Source organism: Lissotriton helveticus, chromosome 5_1 (genome assembly GCF_964261635.1).
Source record: "Lissotriton helveticus chromosome 5_1, aLisHel1.1, whole genome shotgun sequence".
NCBI classification, from domain to species: domain Eukaryota; kingdom Metazoa; phylum Chordata; class Amphibia; order Caudata; family Salamandridae; genus Lissotriton; species Lissotriton helveticus.
In genome coordinates, this window is record NC_136065.1 from 1,845,981,271 (window position 1) to 1,846,000,574 (window position 19,304).

The window sequence follows — 19,304 nt, forward strand, 5'->3', positions numbered from 1 at the left end:
TCAGTTTGAGGCAGATGTCCATCATACAATTGGCTACATTGGTCATTGCATTGCGGAAGTTGGGTTTGATGTTAACAGGGTTTTTGGCCATTTTGGGGCGGGATAGAGCGGTGAGAGCGCTCTAGTCTCGGCTTCATAAGGAGCCCCCAGGCAGTGTCTTGCGAGTTAGCAAGCACTCGGCAGTATCATCTTTCTGCCAAACATCACTGAGAGGACAGACAAAATCGTTTTGTGATATACTCTTTGTCAGAGGACTTGGCAAAGTTTTAGGAGCCTTACTTTGAATCGTTTTCTAAAATTATTCATTTGTGAACATAAATTGTATTTGTGTTTTTTAAAATACCACAAAATTGCATTCAGCATACCTGTCGCCTACACGCAGTCACCCCAGCACACACACGCTCGTTTCCTGCCGATTTAGGGCAAGGTACCGAGCAGCAGGGAATTTCGTGGCAGCCATTTTGGGGCGGGATAGAGCGGTGAGAGCGCTCTAGTCTCGGCTTCATAAGGAAACGGTCTTTCTCCGCGATAGCGGACGCGTTTTGAGCGGACGCGCCTCGTCTTCGCCGGAGTCCAGCCAGAGTCAGCCCGTCTGTGCCCGTCCGGGCCAGACCGGGACATAGGGCACAAATCTCCGTCCTTCCCAGTTCACAGGTATGCTAACAGGTGCTTTAATTAGGGCGTTACGCCCTAATAGTCATGACACCTGTATAATTTTGAACCCGCAACAAGCTGGTGCACAAACATGCCCGATTTGTACTTTTACCTTGACTAACGTCCAGCCCTATCCTGATACCCCACAGGGTACTGCTTTTAGACCTTACCAACAGAGAGAGAGTTCTAATGACTTTATCTTTTACTTGATAAATTGCCGTTCACTACCTCAGCACAAATTAGATATCTTCCATCTATTGATTGAAAATAAGCCTTGTGCTATATTTTTAACTGAGACGTGGCTTCATAATGGATCGGGCCCTGATGTTGCATCCGCCCTCCCCCCGAGCTATGCTATTGCTAGGAGAGATCGGGTAGGCCAAACAGGAGGGGGTATTGCTATTATTTATAGCAGAGACTATGTGTGCAACTTTGAACCTGCACTTATCCCGAACTGCGAAGCAGCATCTTTTAAAATTACCCTCAATCCCAATTTTACCTTTTCCGGCTTACTGTTATACCGACCGCCAGGAAATGATCCTTCCTGGTCACAAAATTTGGCTGATTATATCTTACCTCTTCAGCTGAAAGCTCAAAATTTCACTCTATTAGGAGATTTGAATCTTCATTTAGAGGATGATAATAATAAGACCTGCAAAAACCTATTAGATGATCTTACGGTGTTAGATATGACGCTACGAAATAGTGGTCCAACTCATAAAGCTGGACACTTGTTAGATCCCATAATATCAAATCTAAAAGAACTTTCATGGCTTAACACCACGCCTGTTCTATGGTCAGATCATTTTCTACAAAGCTTTGCTATCTCACTTAAGCCCAAAAAAGGTCCAATTATGACACCTTCAGAATCTCTTAGAAGAAACTGGAAATCCCTTAATTTGGAGGACCTTAACAATGCTTTGAAGGAGGGTCACCCATGTTTAGAGGGAGATATGGATAACATCGCAGAATCAACACAAGTATGGCTAACTGGTGCTGTTGACACTTGCTTGTCTTTAGCCCGTTGCAAAGGGAAAGTACACCGCCCTCCCGCCCCCTGGTTCACAGAAGCCCTGAAGAAAGAAAAATCTACCTGTAAGTCTCTAGAGAGGCAGTGGCGAAAAAATTATGATCTCTACCAAAAAGAAGTCTACCGGAAAGCCAGAAATTGTTATCATTCAGCATGCATGATAGCCAAAGCATGCTATGTTACCAACACCATTAACATGGCCGAAAATAAATCTCAGACTCTCTTTAATATGGTAAAAGAATTAGCTGGCGAAAACTCTAGAGCAGAACCTACCCCCCTTAACACCCAGAAATGCCAGGACCTGGCGTCCTTCTTCACGAACAAGATTGAGAACATTGTCTCTAGTGTGAAAAATGACAGCAGGACCACAGACAAGGAAAATAACACTGCCCTAGTCCCTAGAGGAAAATGTCATCTCGAAGCCTGGCCTCCCATTAAATTGGACACACTGAAGGAACTACTAAAATCGATCAAATCGGGTTCCCCGCGTGACCCTATTCCTATCGGTATTATAAAAAATTTAGAGGACTCCGCTCTGAATCCCATAGCAGAGATACTGAATGCTTCCATGGAGCAAGCTACAGTTCCTGCTCTATGGAAACATGCCATGGTCAGCCCTCTACTTAAAAAACCAGGTGCAGACCCGATGATATTGGCCAATTATCGGCCAATCTCATTATTGCCTGCTTTTTCAAAAATTTTAGAGAGGCATATACACAAGGCACTCTCAACCTATGTGGAAAGCAATGAGCTCCTGCATTTGTCCCAATCCGGGTTCAGGAGTGGATTTTCTACTGAAACGGCGCTACTCGGGGTCACAGAAAAGATCAGGGAGCTTATGGATGACGGCCAAACAGTAGCACTGGTCTTGTTAGACCTTAGTGCGGCTTTCGACACCATTTCTCACTCCATACTGATTGACAGGCTGGAGGAGAATGGTGTCGAGGGCAAAGCTCTGAAATGGATCAGATCTTACTTATACCTTCGCACTTTCCAGATCTCCTCTTCGGAGGCATGTTCTGAGGTATTCCACTCTCCTCATGGAGTGCCGCAGGGATCCATCTTGAGCCCTCTGTTTTTTAATTTGTACCTACGACCACTAGCCAATCTTGTAGAAAACCTTGGTCTAAGTTTAATGACTTATGCAGACGACTCGCAAGTCCTGTTTTCACTCTCCAAATCCGACTTGTCTGTCCCTTCTGCATTAAAAGTAGGCCTCCAAAAAATATTTAGTTGGATGTCAGCCAACCAACTCAAATTAAACGGAGATAAAACAGAGGTCCTATTGTTGGGAAATAGTAAAGACCTCTGGAACGACTCCCACTGGCCATCATCATTAGGCAAACTCCCACCTTTAGCCTCTCAGGTTAGAAACCTTGGGGTCACTATAGACAACAGTCTTTCCATGACTCAACAAGTAAATAAAGTGGCAGGTATTTGCTTTACCATTCTTAAATGGTTACGCAAAATAGTCTGGATGTTGCCACCCACTACCCAGAAGACCGTGGTCAATGCCTTAGTGACATCTCGACTCGACTACGGTAACATCTTATACCTGGGTTCAAACAAGGCAGTGATAAAGCGTCTTCAATTAGTGCAGAACGCTGCGGCCAGACTGCTCTGCAAAATCCCTAAATCCGCCAGGATTACCAAACACCTGAGGGAGTTGCATTGGCTTAAGGTTGAAAACCGTATTCGTTTCAAGGCCCTGAGTTATTTATTTAAAATCAAAGCCGGCACTGCCCCCAAATATTTACAGGCGCTTGCTAAACCTTACCTCCCAAACCGCAGTCTTCGTTCAGGCACAGCTGCAAATTTTGCAGTTCCAAGGTTTAAACGGGCCAGAATAGGAGGGAGATCCTTTTCCTACCTGGGCCCAACGTTGTGGAATTCACTGCCTATTCACATACGCAAGGAGGAAAGCTACATGAATTTCAGAAAAAGTGTTAAAACATGGTTATTTAACAAATAAATGCTTTGACTATTCTCTCTCCAGTGGTATTGTGTTCATGCTGGTCCGGCGCCGGGAAACCCTTTGTGGGTAGCTGCGCGCCTTACAAGTGCTATAAAATAAATAAAATAAATAAATAAATTGGTGAGCGATAGGATTAGTTAGGTGTCATCGTAGAAGGAGACCATAGGACATTGACACTGGGATAAGGACACTTAGACACTGGGATGCAGCAGCTCGGACTGTAGGACCTGGACATTGAGATAGGGACAGGGACACATAGACACTGAGAGGCAGCAGCCCAGTGTGTAGGACATAGTCACACAGACATTGTGGCACAGCAGTGTAGACCGTAGGACATGGACACTGACACAAGGAGACACAGAGACTGAGGGCCTGATTCACAAAGGATCTCTACACTCGTTGGGAGGCCCCACAGTTGTGGCGGGAGACCCTCATGGCAGGACCTCCACACTGCAGTTTGTCACTGCAGATGTCCCGCCATAACTGCCGAGGCCCTTTGTGAATCGGCCTCGCCTGAGACGCAGCAACACAGATCATAAGACATGAACCGTGAGACAAGGACATACAGACATTGAGACGCAATATGGCAGACTGTAGGACATGGACACCGGGACAGGGAAACACAGACAATGACACACAATACGGCAGACTGTAGGACATGGACACTGGGACAAGGACACACAGACACTGAGATGCAATACGGCAGACTGTAGGACATGGACACTGGGACTAGGGCACACAGACACTGAAACGCAATACGGCGGACTGTAGGACATGGACACTGGACTAGGACACTCAGACACAGAGATGTAGCTGTCAAGACCGAGGGACATGGATACTGGCTCACAGACACTAGACACTAGCTCATAGAAACAGAGACACTTTGAAGCAGACATTGACTGAGGAGCATGGACACTGGGACTTGGACACACGTACAAACAGACATGTGCACCATGTGTTGTATCCGCCCCAGGCTGCTCATATGCTCCACTTCCTCACTATAACGCCCCCAGCTTCACTCACCTCCGCCCCTGTGGCTTGACCTGCTCTCAGTGTCCAGCACTTTCAATGGTGTTGTCCCAGCCATGATTCTGCAGCAGCACTGAGACCTATTTGATTCTTCAGCATCCAAGGAGCCCATTCCAGCTAGTTTCAAAGAATATTTTCTGCACAGCCGAATAGGTGTGTGCCAACGGTGTTGACAATGTAAAAGCAAAGCCGCTCGGAAGAGTATCAGTCAGTTAGAACACCACGATCGTGAAAACAAGTTATTTGGAGTAAATAGAAATACAAGAGTCACATGTATCGTGTAAGTGTTGAGGGTGCTGTGGTCGGCGGCACAACCAATGGGTGAATGTGGTATTTATATAGCTCAAGCCTAGCCAGCACTGCCACAAGGAAAATGCCCTTGAGATGTTGTCTCAGCGCTGGTGTCCATGGGGCCTCATTTATGAAAAATGACGCATCTCTGCGTCAAAACAGCGATGCGTCACTTTTCACTGCGCCCTCCTTGCGACACCAATGATGCATCATATTTACAGTATGACGCATCATGGCGCAAGGAGTTACAGATACGTCAGTATTTCTGACGTATCTGTATGGCTCAAAAGTGACGCATTGCTGGAGTGTGTCCCAAAAGTGACGCAACTCCAGCAATGCTTCCTTTCAATGGGGCAAGCTCCATGTGAAAGGGCTTGTGTCAGTCTTACGCCTGCTGTGAGGCAGGCGCAAGATTTTGACGCAATGGTGTCCTAGAAGTGACGCAGTGAAATCTCATAGATTTCACTGAGTCACTTCTACGACCCTTTCTTGCGTCAATACGCCCCCTTTGCATACATTATACCTGGCGCAGGTATAATGTGGCGCAGAGGTTTACAAAGTGACGCATCTACCTAGATGCGTCACTTTGTAAATATGGAGCACCAAGGCGCATTGTTTACGCCACTGGTGCGTCACAAAAAGTGACGCACCTGCGGCGTAAAAGTGGCGCACGGCCTCATAAATGAGGCCCCTGATTCTTAGGTTTACCACCTTATTACCAGCATCACCAGTATTATGATGTCTCAGCAGGTACAACAATTTAAAATATCGCCTAAAGCTAATAGCTTTTCCTCCTGTCAATGCTTAGTCACAGGAAATATAAGGAGGCACTTTAAACTGTGTTCTAGAGCTGCCTTAATGATCAGTGACTGAAAAGTAAAGTAAAACAAGCATTTGCAATGCAATAGGTCTCTCATTTACACATGTTTGAGCTATTAGTATTGTAAATGACAATGCCTTTTATTTATGTTTTGGTTTTTAAAAGATAAATAAAAGGCATTGTCATTTACAATGCTAATAGCTTAAACTTTCGCGAATGCAAGACCTATTGCATTCCAAATGCTTAGGCCCGATTCACACAACTAACTTAAGACAAAATCCTAAACTTACTACCATTTTGGTATTCACAGAAGGCACTTACTCATTTATGTATTCACAGAAGGCACTTACTCATTTCGGTATTCACAGAAGTTAGGAGTCCTAACTTTAGGACCTGTCAGTGCCCTCCGACACTTCACGTCACTTGACCTCGCCACCGGCACCAGCTTCCAGGCGCTCCCCCGCAACTGGTAAAAACAGAACTAAGCAGAGATACTTCTGGCATTCCCCGGTAGAGCGTCGACGTGAAGTGTCGGAGGGCACTGACAGGAGAGTCTCCTGGGTGAGTAAAAACAGCAATCGCTTTGCCAGTATAAGAACAGCTTTGTTTATTTAGATGTTGCAGCGAGTGTAACCTGCCCCATTTGGATTTACATAAATCGGAGGTCAGCCTAAAACTAATAAATTTGTGTAACACTCTCTTGGATATATTTTTTTGACCTGGGTAGGCATAAAAATTAACCTCTCAAAGAACGATACAGCTTCTTCTTCGACACTGTTGATATAAGTCACGCATACAGAAGCAATCACTTCTCTCGAATTCCCAAAGCCCTACAAGACACACGTAACCTTTGTGTTCAAATCAGTGGCATTAACAAACAAAAATTGAAATATGGAACAAAGAGAAGCAAAACACTTAGAAATAGCGGAAAGTATGTTCACCATATCGTTGCCTGGCACCTCATCATCTGCCGCAAAGACAACATCGGCTAAAACTGTAATTTGAACTGCCAAACAACTGTTTCAGCAACTGGAAAAGCTTCTTCGTAAAGAAATCTCACGAGGATGGGAAATTATCACATTAGAAAAATGCACTGAACTGGGACTGGTACCCCAGGGCATTCGTATATTTACCTTACCGAACAATCCAGATACCAGCCCCGAGATGCTGGAGGAATGGGGGCAAAACAACATGGAATGCTCTCATAGGATGATATTAATCATCATCAAATATGCCAGGAAAAATGTTGAAGAATTGCACATTAAAATTGAGAAGATTGAACAGCAAATCAAAATAACAGGACATGATGATGAAACAATAAACAACTTGCATCAGGCAATGGAGAAAAATCTAGATAAACATGAAAATGAAGTCCAGGAGAGAAAACAACGAAAATTCAGGAGAGATGAAGCTGATTGCGAGAATGGAACAATTTTCAGAGTCAGACCTAAGTGAAAATGAACACAGACCAACGGGAACAAAACAGTTCTCTTTTTTAGATGAAGTGCAAGTGTTGTACAAAGATCAACAGAATCCAAAAACAAAAGGAAGAGGACGTGGGATAGCACGAACAAGGGGCCGAGGAAGAGGGCAAGTTGGGAACCGAGATCCAGGCGAAAAACAAGAAGAGGCAGAAAAACAAAGATATCAGCTTCGAAACAGAACAGTGATGAGAAACAAAAAGCAATTGTGAAGAACAAAGTGGATGCCAATCTGAAAATCTACCTATCCCATTATAACTTATCGTAAACTGAACGGACCCTATTGAATAAAGGATTAACTTTCTGTCCTGATAAACCTCAAGATGAAGTTGAGACCAGGATAGATATGTATAAATATATCCGTAAATTGAAACTGAAAAAGTAGAAGATTCCAATCAGGCAGAAGATCGAGAAGACTATATCATCGCTGAAACAACCAATCTTAGAACTGCCTATGAATTGATTCATCAATTAGAGGACACGGAAAGTACAGACACACAAATCCTGACGGAAATGGGAATATCTACAGATATACATCCACGAACAAACTTCAAAAACAAATCAAAGTTCTGTCCAGCCTTGCATCCCGGAAACCGGATTGACACCATCCACTACCTAGTTGTGGCAGAACTAGAAGTCATGGAAAACACAAAATCAAACAAGCAAGAAAACTTGTCAATGAAAGAACGCCAAGCATTGCTAGCTCTCAAGAACAACAATGCAATAAAAATAAAACCAGCTGACATGGGTGGCAACATTGTCATCTTGGACAAAATTGACTATGTAGAAGAGGCGAACAGACAGCTAAGTGACACAAACAACTACACCTTTCCTAAGTTCCAACCCTAATGCTGAAATAACTAAAGATGCACACAAGCAAATATCTGAGTTACATAACAAGGGATTGTTGAGTCAAGATGAGAAAAACTTCTTAACTATATCCCATCCAGTAAGACCAACAATATATTTCTTGACAAAGATTCATAAGACTCTGTATAAACTACCTGCCCGTCCCATCATCTCCAGCTGTGGCTCACTCTATGAAAACATGGCCTCATATGTTGACCACTTTCTGGCACCCATCGTTCCAACCTTGAGTTCTTCCATTAAAGACACAGGAGATTTCCTAAGAATTTTAATGGAAACTGAGTGGCAACCAGAATATTTATTAACTACAATTGACGTTGTATCTCTATATACATCAATCAATCACGACGTAGGATTAAAAGCCATAACATACTTTTTTAAACAAAGGCCCATAGGAGAGCTATAGCATACCAACATGCTACTGGACATGATGAAACTGTGCTTAACAAACAACATATTCCTCTTCAACAAGCATATGTATTCACAAAAATGTGGATGTGCCATGGGCGTTTCCTTCTCTCCAAGCTATGTTAATCTCACCATGGGACGGTAGGAGAAACACATAGCTTGGAGAGAAGAAAATGAACAATACACGACCGATGTGGTATTATGGTTGCGATTCATCGACGACCTCTTCCTGTTATGGAAGGGTCCAAAACAAAAGATCATAGAGTACATAGCAATTCTGAACCAGTATGAAGTTGGTCTCAAATTCACTTACAATATACAAAAGAAGGAAATCGACTTTTTGGACACCAAAGTATACATCAGGAACAACAAATTAGAAACTACAGTCTTTTGCAAGAAAACTTCGACCAACAGTGTCCTCCATGGCACTAGTTTTCATCCGCAGTCGCTCAAGCAAAACATTCCGTATGGCGAATTTCTGCGAATTAAAAGAAATTGCTCTGAGCAGGGCGAAATGGAGAAAAAGTTCGCAGAAACAAAAACCCGCTTCACCAAACGTGGATATTGAAACAGCAACATTGTATGGGGAGAATCAAGAGCCAGATCAAAAACAAGAGCTGACACTTTAATTGTGAAGAACAAAGATGAAGGAAAAGTAGAGGACGATGACAAACCTCGACTAATCTTAACATACTCCAAGGAAAGCTTCAAAATTCGAAAAACTCTGATGAAGTACTGGAGTGTGCTCAAGAAAGATCCTGATATTGGTTGTTTGATTGGAGAGAGACCGCTAATCTCTTATAGAAAGGTGCCAACTCTCCAAGATACACTGTTCAATAGTCATTTTAAGAATGAAAAACCGGAAACATGGCTGGAAAAACGACAGAAGGGTTTCACAAAATGCATGGTCTGTAAAGCCTGCAAGGTGGGAAAAAACTTTAGACCATTAAAGATCAAAAAGGAAGAACATTTGAAGTTCAGGACAAAATCACATGTGAATCTCATTTTGAGGTCTACTTGATTGAATGTTGCTGTGGCAAACGATACATCGGCTCAGCAATAGGTCCCCTAAAAAAGAGGATATTGGAACATATTCGAGCGATCCAAAACAGTGATCACAGTTATGCCATAGCCACACATTTACAAACTCACACCAACAAAACCTGGCGAGACATCAAATACTCAGAACTTGCGATCATCAATGAATATGAAAGAGGAGGTGATTGCATTCAGAAACTAAGACGCCTGGAGTCTAAATTGATAATACGCTTTAAGACCAGAATTCCGTGGGGACTCAACGGAGATGAAGAGATGCATGTCCACTTGTAAATATGACATACAAATCAGAAATGAACTATCAAAATAGCAATAGTTATAGACTGTAATGACACAAACGTTGACCTAGAAAAGCAAAGATTAATCTGCTTTCTTTACAAATAAGTTTTTCTCTAGATTCTCTTTCTCTCTCACCTCTCTATTAACATCTTCTTGTATTCAATGCTGCACTAAAGACCACTGTATATATGTTTATGATAGAAGAATGGGCAAGTGGAATAAGAGCTAAGAAGTGTAATGCAAAAATGCTGCACTAAAGACCACTGTATATATGTCTATGATAGAAGAATGGGCAAGTGGAATAAGAGCTAAGAAGTGTAATGCAAAAATCATCGCTAGTAATCATTGGTATCCATTGTGTCCTACCACTAGGGGAGTCAGGTGTGAAACACCTCCATATAACAGGGTTTTTCTCTGGGCACTCAGCCAAGAACCAACAATGGACACTCAGTCCAACACAATTCATTGAACAAGCAGTATTAATTGTAAGGGGCAATCGTACCAATGATTGTCCGATATACTTGCTCATGACTAATAGTGCCAAATGAAATAAATAATAATAATAATAATAATAATAATAATAATAATAATAATAATAATAATAATAATAATAATAATACATTCTTGGTAGCTGCTAACAACCCTACTGGGGGCAAAGTAATCACAAATTCCTTAAAGGGGTGTGTCACATGGTTAGGCTATGAAAATCCGGATTGATGTTGAAGTAACTACAAAGCCCATAATGCATCATTACAGGCAACAATGGTGACTCTGTATAAATAAGCAAAACAAATAATGGATTTATGTTTACTACCGTGATCAGGAACCTTCTGGTTCGAAACGCATAGGTGGAAGAAGTAAACAGGACAAATAAACTGAAATTACAATTCCAAGTGGAGTGCGGTGTCTTTATATAAAGAAATTTGCTGTTGCAAGATATTGCGAGGCTGTCCTGACCTCGCCATCGGTACCAGCTTCCAGACGCTCCCCCCGCAAAGGACGTTTTGCTCAGAACACACACACACACATAAATATATATATATATATATATATATATATATATATATATATATATATATGAGAACCAAGTCCTGGGAAGAAAGCAAACTCCCTTTCGGCAAACTGCTATACCAGGAATGGACCACCACAAGGTTTTTATTCCAGCCTTCACACAACATGACGCGTTTCAACCGAGTTTCCCCGGCCTTGATCACATGACGTGTTTAGGAAAAATTTCACCCATAAATATCATGAAACAATTTAGACCCTCCCATCTTTCACATAGAGAGGGAAAACAGACTCAGTCATATATGTGCAAACAAACGTCCAATAAATTTCTTTTTGAACAAACAATGGTCAAATAATACTTATTAAACATTGTTAATGCAAAAGTTAAAATCTTGTTAAAATTAATTAGACCAACAGATTACATTACATTTATGTTGTAATCTTAATCAAGAAAAAATCAGGGGCAAGTGCCCAAATTATAATCCACATGAAGGATTACCAATATTGCACAAAATGACAACAAACAATTGATCATGGTAAAAATACCCAATGTGCAGATCGTGAAATGTGACTACTTTTAGCCATACATTATTATTAGTTAAAATCAGATGATAGTGGGGATGCAATTATTAAGCAAGTCTTATAAACGTAAAGAAAAAGATACAAAAGTTCATGTCCTGAATCACATATAGCAATGATAGAAAAGGATCAGTTCACATAGTTCTCCAAATGCATAAACATATATATACACACACATATGAATATATTCCAAATACGGCTTTCTTAGTGGGATCATTATTGAATACCTGAATATAACTGGTATTTACAAGGAAAAATAGAAACTAGAAATCCTCTGCCAGATCGTCATTTGGTCAAATTAAGAGACCAAAATTTCACATAAATGAAACTCATGTTAAAATTCATTATTATCAATAAATATAATACCCATAATATAAAACCTAAATTCATATATATACACACATATACATTCGATTTGCATTAGAAGACCATTATTTCATCAAGGATAAACCACACCTGAAGGTTGGTTAAGACAAAGAGGATAAAGGTCTGATGTTGAGCCCAGCATCAGAAATATGGACAATTCAAAGTCACATATTGCAGGTATATTCATAGAAAATGGACCAAATCTTCCCCTGTATTCAGCCCATTGGGTATCTTCGTATTAAATCTAACTACGTAATGGCTCTCTAGCAGGCGGAGTTTCTTCTCTCTGTCACCACCCCTTATTGATTTCGGTACAGAGTCAATTACATAGTACTTAAGGTCTTCCAATTTATTTTGGTGCACAAGTTTGAAATGGCGGGCAACCGGATAAGATGGATCAGAATTCACGATTGCCCGCAAGTGCTGGAGGATCCTATTGAATACTGGGAGTTTGGTACTGCCAATATATAAAAGATGACATGTACATTCTAAAACATATACCGCACAATCAGTTTTGCAGGTGAAATGTCCCTTGATCTTATTAATAGAACCTGAAAAAGGATCCAAAAAAACTGTTTGTTTAAACAAAACCTACATGCACGACAAGAGTAGCATTTTACAAAGCCCCTCTTCTCAGTCAACCAATTACTTTTATCGATCACTTCAGGATTGGTCTTCACTAATGCATCACGCATCGATGTTGCTCGTCTGAAAGTGATAGTGGGTTTATTGAGAAGTTCCGGAGATAAAGTAATGTCAGTATGTAAGATAGACCAATGTTTACTGACAATTTTTCTGATGGCCTGCTCTTGACTACAAAAGGTAGTGATTAGCCTTACCGGAGGTGAAACGGTTAGTTCAACAGGATTCACATCAGTTACTTCATTAGTCTCTAATGGAACACCTATATTCAGTTTATCAAGTGCCCATTGCAAATCTTTAGCCTTATATCCTCGATTTAAAAATCTTTCCCTAGATTCGTTCAAACAGGTGTCTAAATCCTCTTTCCTATTGCAAATCCTCTGGATGCGTAAAAACTCACCGTAAGGAATACTTTTTATGAGGTGCCTAGGGTGAGCACTACTGGCATGAAGAATGGAATTTCCAGCAGTTACTTTGCGATGTAGTTTAGTGCAAATGTTCATATGATCAACAAAAACCTCCACATCTAAAAATTCTACCTTTGAATCACTGACTTGTGCTGTAAATTCCAATTTTAGGGAGTTGTCATTGATCTTTCTGACAAATTCCAAAGCTGATTCTTTTGTGCCATTCCACATGACAAACACGTCGTCAATAAACCGCCACCATTTGATAACGTTTTTAGAAAAATCATTCTTATAGGATTGTGTGAGGACGTGCTCCTCCCACCAGCCCACTTGCAAGCACGCGTAACTGGGGGAGAAGCACGCCCCCATTGCCACACCTCTAAGTTGTTGAAACAATTCTTTATTAAAAATAAAGAAATTGTTGGTCAAACACAATTCCGTCATACGGAGTAGCATTTTGTTATGTTCATTATAACAAATATTCCTTTTTGACAGAAAGAATTTGATAGCATTTAGGCCATCTAGATGGTCGATACTTGTATAAAGGGAACAGATGTCCATCACTAAAAAATGATACCCATCTTCCCAAATCACATCTTTAAGTTTTTCCCAAAAATCTCCCGTATCACAAATGAAGGAAGGTAAATCAGCTACATAGTCATGAAGAAAAAAATCCACATACTTAGACATGGATTCTAACAGGCTACCTTGTGCCGAAATGATAGGACGGCCTGGCACTGGAGTAATCAATTTATGAATTTTAGGGAGTAAATATAAGGTAGGAGTAATAGGATGTTCTGTTTTTAGAAAATTGTACTCATCCTTATCAATTAAACTCTCCCTCTTCCACTTGGATAGCTCTTTAAAAATCTGATCCTTCACTTTTAGCAAGATTGGAAAAGCTACTTTTTTGTAACAATTAACATCACCTAATTGTTTTTTAGCTTCTTCCAGATATGCATCTCGAGGCCAGAGAACAATATTCCCGCCCTTGTCTGCTTTATTAATTATGATGTTTTTTTCTTTACTCAATTTATCCATCAGGCGGGAATATTGTTGCTCTCTAAAATGGCCTTTTTTGGTTACAGAAATGCATTTCTTATGTAAAGCCTTAAGGTCATTGATCACACAGTCACCAAAAATATCTATAGCATCTCTCGCCATGACTGGCATGAATGTCGAGGGTGGACGAAAAGGAGTGAGGGCAGCAGTAGAGGTGGAGATACCCATACCTAAAAGATCCTCTTGTGTATTTAGCACATTATCATCATTGTCATCTGCCAATCCACTAATTGTACGCAGTGCCACTACATCAGCTACTTGAAAGCGAGCACTAGGCTGATTACTAGCAATAATTGATGTTGCTTTTACATTCGCTTTTTTAAGTTTATGAAACTTTATAAGTTTTAACTTTCTAATAAACTTAAAAATATCAATGCGTGATTGTACATACTTGAAATTACTTTCAGGACAAAAAGAAAGTCCCAACGACAAGAGCTGCAATTCAGCAGTGTTTAATTCGAGCTCCGTCATATTAATCACAGTATTGACAGATGATTGAAACACATCTTTAGGATGGCTCTCCTGGGTGCTCAATTTCTCTTTTTGAAGCCTCCGCGCTTTCCTCCTATCTTTGCGTTTCCTGTTGCGTTCACTACATTTTGTGGCTGAGTCTGGGGCGCCCAAGATCTGAGCGTTTGACGACGATCCTCGATCATGAACCCCAACTCTTCCGAGGGAGTGAAGCTTTGGGGCTCCGACATGTTTAAATGCGACTCATTTTCGCTTGGAATTGACTCCTCATTACTGCTGGATGGTATACTTGTTCCTGAGCTTGATGCAACATCAGAGATGGTGCCTTGATTTATAGATATCAATGGAGGTTGGACCTTATTCATTGCAAGTTTTTTCACATTGTCAAAGCGTTTAGCAAATGTAAAAATACGTCCAGTCTCGTAATCGTGTTTGTCTCGCGCAAATTTAGTGATTTTTTGATTCATGATCACATTTTCGTGTTTATGAAGGCGTTTTTGTATTTCATCCCTTCCTTTTTTAACAACCTCTTTCTGATCAAGGGCATCAAGTTCACCAATTAAATTTTCAATTTCGGCCGCTATTTCCAATCTATCAATCTCGGCGTACTTTACCAGCATTATAACCATGTTCATTGAGCATTCCAGATTGTTTGTAGCCCACTCCTTTAGCATTAGTGGATTAGGCTTATCGAACGAGGGGGCAATCAACACACGCAGTCCTCTAGGCACCCTGCCATCCTCCTTGTATTTTTCTAGGGATTTTCGCTCCCACCACTTTGTTAATCCATTTTTTTGAAGTTTCTCCAATTTTTTCAATAAACTCTTTGCATCTTTTGCTTCTGTTGCTTGCACACTCATCTGTTGCTTGGCCCCAATAGTTACCGGCATACCGGCAAACATTGCATCCGCACGTTCATCTCGGGTCCTAAGCATGTCAGTTGTGGACGCCATAGCGTTTTATTCGGCAATAAAGATATGCACAGTTCAATATTACTTGCGACTTGTATTTTGATCGTGAATCCCAATCCCACCAGCACCTTATGTCACAAAAGATGTTCGATGAATGTTGCAGGGAAACAAACAGGTCGCAATTTCCTTATTAATCTTCACACCCACTTAAATCCGGCATACGGGCTCCTTCAGCGCGTAAGAGCATGCATCTCACCTGTTTAGCAAACAACCGGGCCGGGAGTCCTCCGACGCCGTAGTCCAGCCGCTCACACACAACCGGCTTCCGCTTCACCCTCGATGCGCTTGGAGCTTCCTCGTTTCCGCCTGGTGGGGGACTTGTTGCTATACCACTTCCGGGTCAAATACAAATATCGGAAAACCGATAGTAGCTGCCATAAACAAGCCACCAACGTGAAGAGGGTCCGTCAAACACGCCGACAGCCACCGCGTGTTAGAATCAATGAGAACCAAGTCCTGGGAAGAAAGCAAACTCCCTTTCGGCAAACTGCTATACCAGGAACGGACCACCACAAGGTTTTTGAAGTTTTCTTAGTGCATTTTATTCCAGCCTTCACACAACATGACGCGTTTCAACCGAGTTTCCCCGGCCTTGATCACATGACGTGTTTAGGAAAAATTTCACCCATAAATACCATGAAACAATTTAGACCCTCCCATCTTTCACATAGAGAGGGAAAACAGACTCAGTCATATATAAAGTTCATAATGCAATATGTGCAAACAAACGTCCAATAAATTTCTTTTTGAACAAACAATGGTCAAATAATACTTATTAAACATTGTTAATGCAAAAGTTAAAATCTTGTTAAAATTAATTGGACCAACAGATTACATTTATGTTGTAATCTTAATCAAGAAAAAATCAGTCCAACACAATTCAGTGAACAAGCAGTATTAATTGTAAGGGGCAATCGTACCAATGATTGTCCGATATACTTGCTCATGACTAATAGTGCCAAATGAAACATTCTTGGTAGCTGCTAACGACCCTACTGGGGGCAAAGTAATCACAAATTCCTTAAAGGGGTGTGTCACATGGTTAGGCTATGAAAAGCCGGATTGATGTTGAAGTAACTACAAATTACAAATGGGACATGTTCATGCCCCAGCCAAATGCACAGCATAAGTGCCGCGCTTGCGACCTTCAAATTTTTTCAGTTTTAGTCCAATTATTCTTCAAACATTTTAAACACTTTTGTTTTTTCACCTTTGTAAAATGCTTCGTTTCTGATTTTTAAGTCCACATGTACCATTAGTTGCCTATTTTCAAATTTCTTATATTTACTCTGTGCCCATCCAGACCTCTTGAATAAATACGACTGATGCCAGGCTCATCTCAAGCAGTGCTTTATTCCATAAAAACCCAATGCATTTCGGGCGACACAGCGCCCTTCTTCGGGGGTCACTAAAAATAATGAAACATATTGCCAATTAATAATACGATCTTAGTTGTACACATTATTTTAAAAAGACGAAAAAAAGTCATCACACCCATTATTATCCAGATATAATCTTATAATCAGGTTATCTGTGTTACTTGGATCCTTAAAATTATTTACCCTCTGTCTTCACTACTCTACAGACAGAGGGTAAATAATTTTAAGGATCCAATTAATAGTGTCCTTGGGGTACAACTCAGTACAAGCACGAGCTACAGTGTAACACAGATAACCTGATTATAAGATTATATCTGGATAATAATGGGTGTAATAACTATTTTTCGTCTTTTTAAAATAATGTGTACAACTAAGATCGTATTATTAATTGGCAATATGTTTCATTATTTTTAGTGACCCCCGAAGAAGGGCGCTGTGTCGCCCGAAATGCATTGGGTTTTTATGGAATAAAGCACTGCTTGAGATGAGCCTGGCATCAGTCGTATTTATTCAAGAGGTCTGGATGGGCACAGAGTAAATATAAGAAATTTGAAAATAGGCAACTAATGGTACATGTGGACTTAAAAATCAGAAACGAAGCATTTTACAAAGGTGAAAAAACAAAAGTGTTTAAAATGTTTGAAGAATAATTGGACTAAAACTGAAAAAATTTGAAGGTCGCAAGCGCGGCACTTATGCTGTGCATTTGGCTGGGGCATGAACATGTCCCATTTGTAATTACCTAGGTCGTACCAGGTGGCATTTGGGCATGCCACAATACCAATCTGCACGCTAACACTATTAAAGAGGATGAACATTGGACAAAAGTTTGGAAAATTAGGTGTGCATCCCTTACCTTTCAAAAGACTTTTTCGTACTATGCCAGCCTAAGGGATTGCACCCATTCAGAAAAGTGAATTGACATAAGAATAATGGAGAGGATAAGAATCCACATGGTCGATATAACATCAGGGCGCATCATCAAGCATCTGAACACGCATATGCCGAATAATCAGGATTCCGAGATTCCTAAGTGTGTTACTTGCACATACAAAGAGAAATTTATGAAGAGATAATGAACATTTACGATTGCAAGGTTACTGGGACATTGCATTGTGGGAGTCTGAGTTGCGATCACTTGTGATGGGGACTTTGTCTGTTAATGGCCAATTACAAATTTGAACATCGGGCCAATAGAGAACAAGGAGGGTGGGGACTGTGGACTGATAAGGTAGACAGGTGAAAGAGTTTACTTTTATGTTGAAGCCGTTGGTGGAGAGAAGTCAATTTTAAAGAGTACTGCAGGTATGTGTACAGAGAGAACGTATGACTTACTAAGACTCGGTAGTATAGAAGGGGAATTCTAGCGAAGGACGGGTACATTTGGTATAGTGAAAAGTACGAGGAGGTGATGGAAGCTACAAACAGAAAATAGTTAAGAAACCGTTGATTATTGCAGACGCGTATGTTGCTTTCTAATAGATTACACAGAGGGTTTGCAGGTCTTTTTATATACGCGGTAACTCTTAAATTGAAAATAGACGGGTGGAGACAAGCGGGAGAAAATGCATATGTGCAACGAAGGAGTACGTACGCACACGGTCCGGTGCTGTAGAGTAGTGAAGACAGAGGGTAAATAATTTTAAGGATCCAATTAATAGTGTCCTTGGGGTACAACTCAGTACAAGCACGAGCTACAGTGTAACACAGATAACCTGATTATAAGATTATATCTGGATAATAATGGGTGTGATGACTTTTTTTCGTCTTTTTAAAATAATGTGTACAACTAAGATCGTATTATTAATTGGCAATATGTTTCATTATTTTTAGTGACCCCCGAAGAAGGGCGCTGTGTCGCCCGAAATGCATTGGGTTTTTATGGAATAAAGCACTGCTTGAGATGAGCCTGGCATCAGTCGTATTTATTCAAGAGGTCTGGATGGGCACAGAGTAAATATAAGAAATTTGAAAATAGGCAACTAATGGTACATGTGGACTTAAAAATCAGAAACGAAGCATTTTACAAAGGTGAAAAAACAAAAGTGTTTAAAATGTTTGAAGAATAATTGGACTAAAACTGAAAAAATGTGAAGGTCGCAAGCGCGGCACTTATGCTGTGCATTTGGCTGGGGCATGAACATGTCCCATTTGTAATTACCTAGGTCGTACCAGGTGGCATTTGGGCATGCCACAATACCAATCTGCACGCTAACACTATTAAAGAGGATGAACATTGGACAAAAGTTTGGAAAATTAGGTGTGCATCCCTTACCTTTCAAAAGACTTTTTCAGAAGTAACTACAAAGCCCATAATGCATCATTACAGGCAACAATGGTGACTCTGTATAAATAAGCAAAACAAATAATGGATTTATGTTTACTACCGTGATCAGGAACCTTCTGGTTCGGAACGCATAGGTGGAAGAAGTAAACAGAACAAATAAACTGAAATTACAATTCCAAGTGGAGCGCGGTGTCTTTATATAAAGAAATTTGCTGTTGCAAGATATTGCGAGGCTGTCCTGA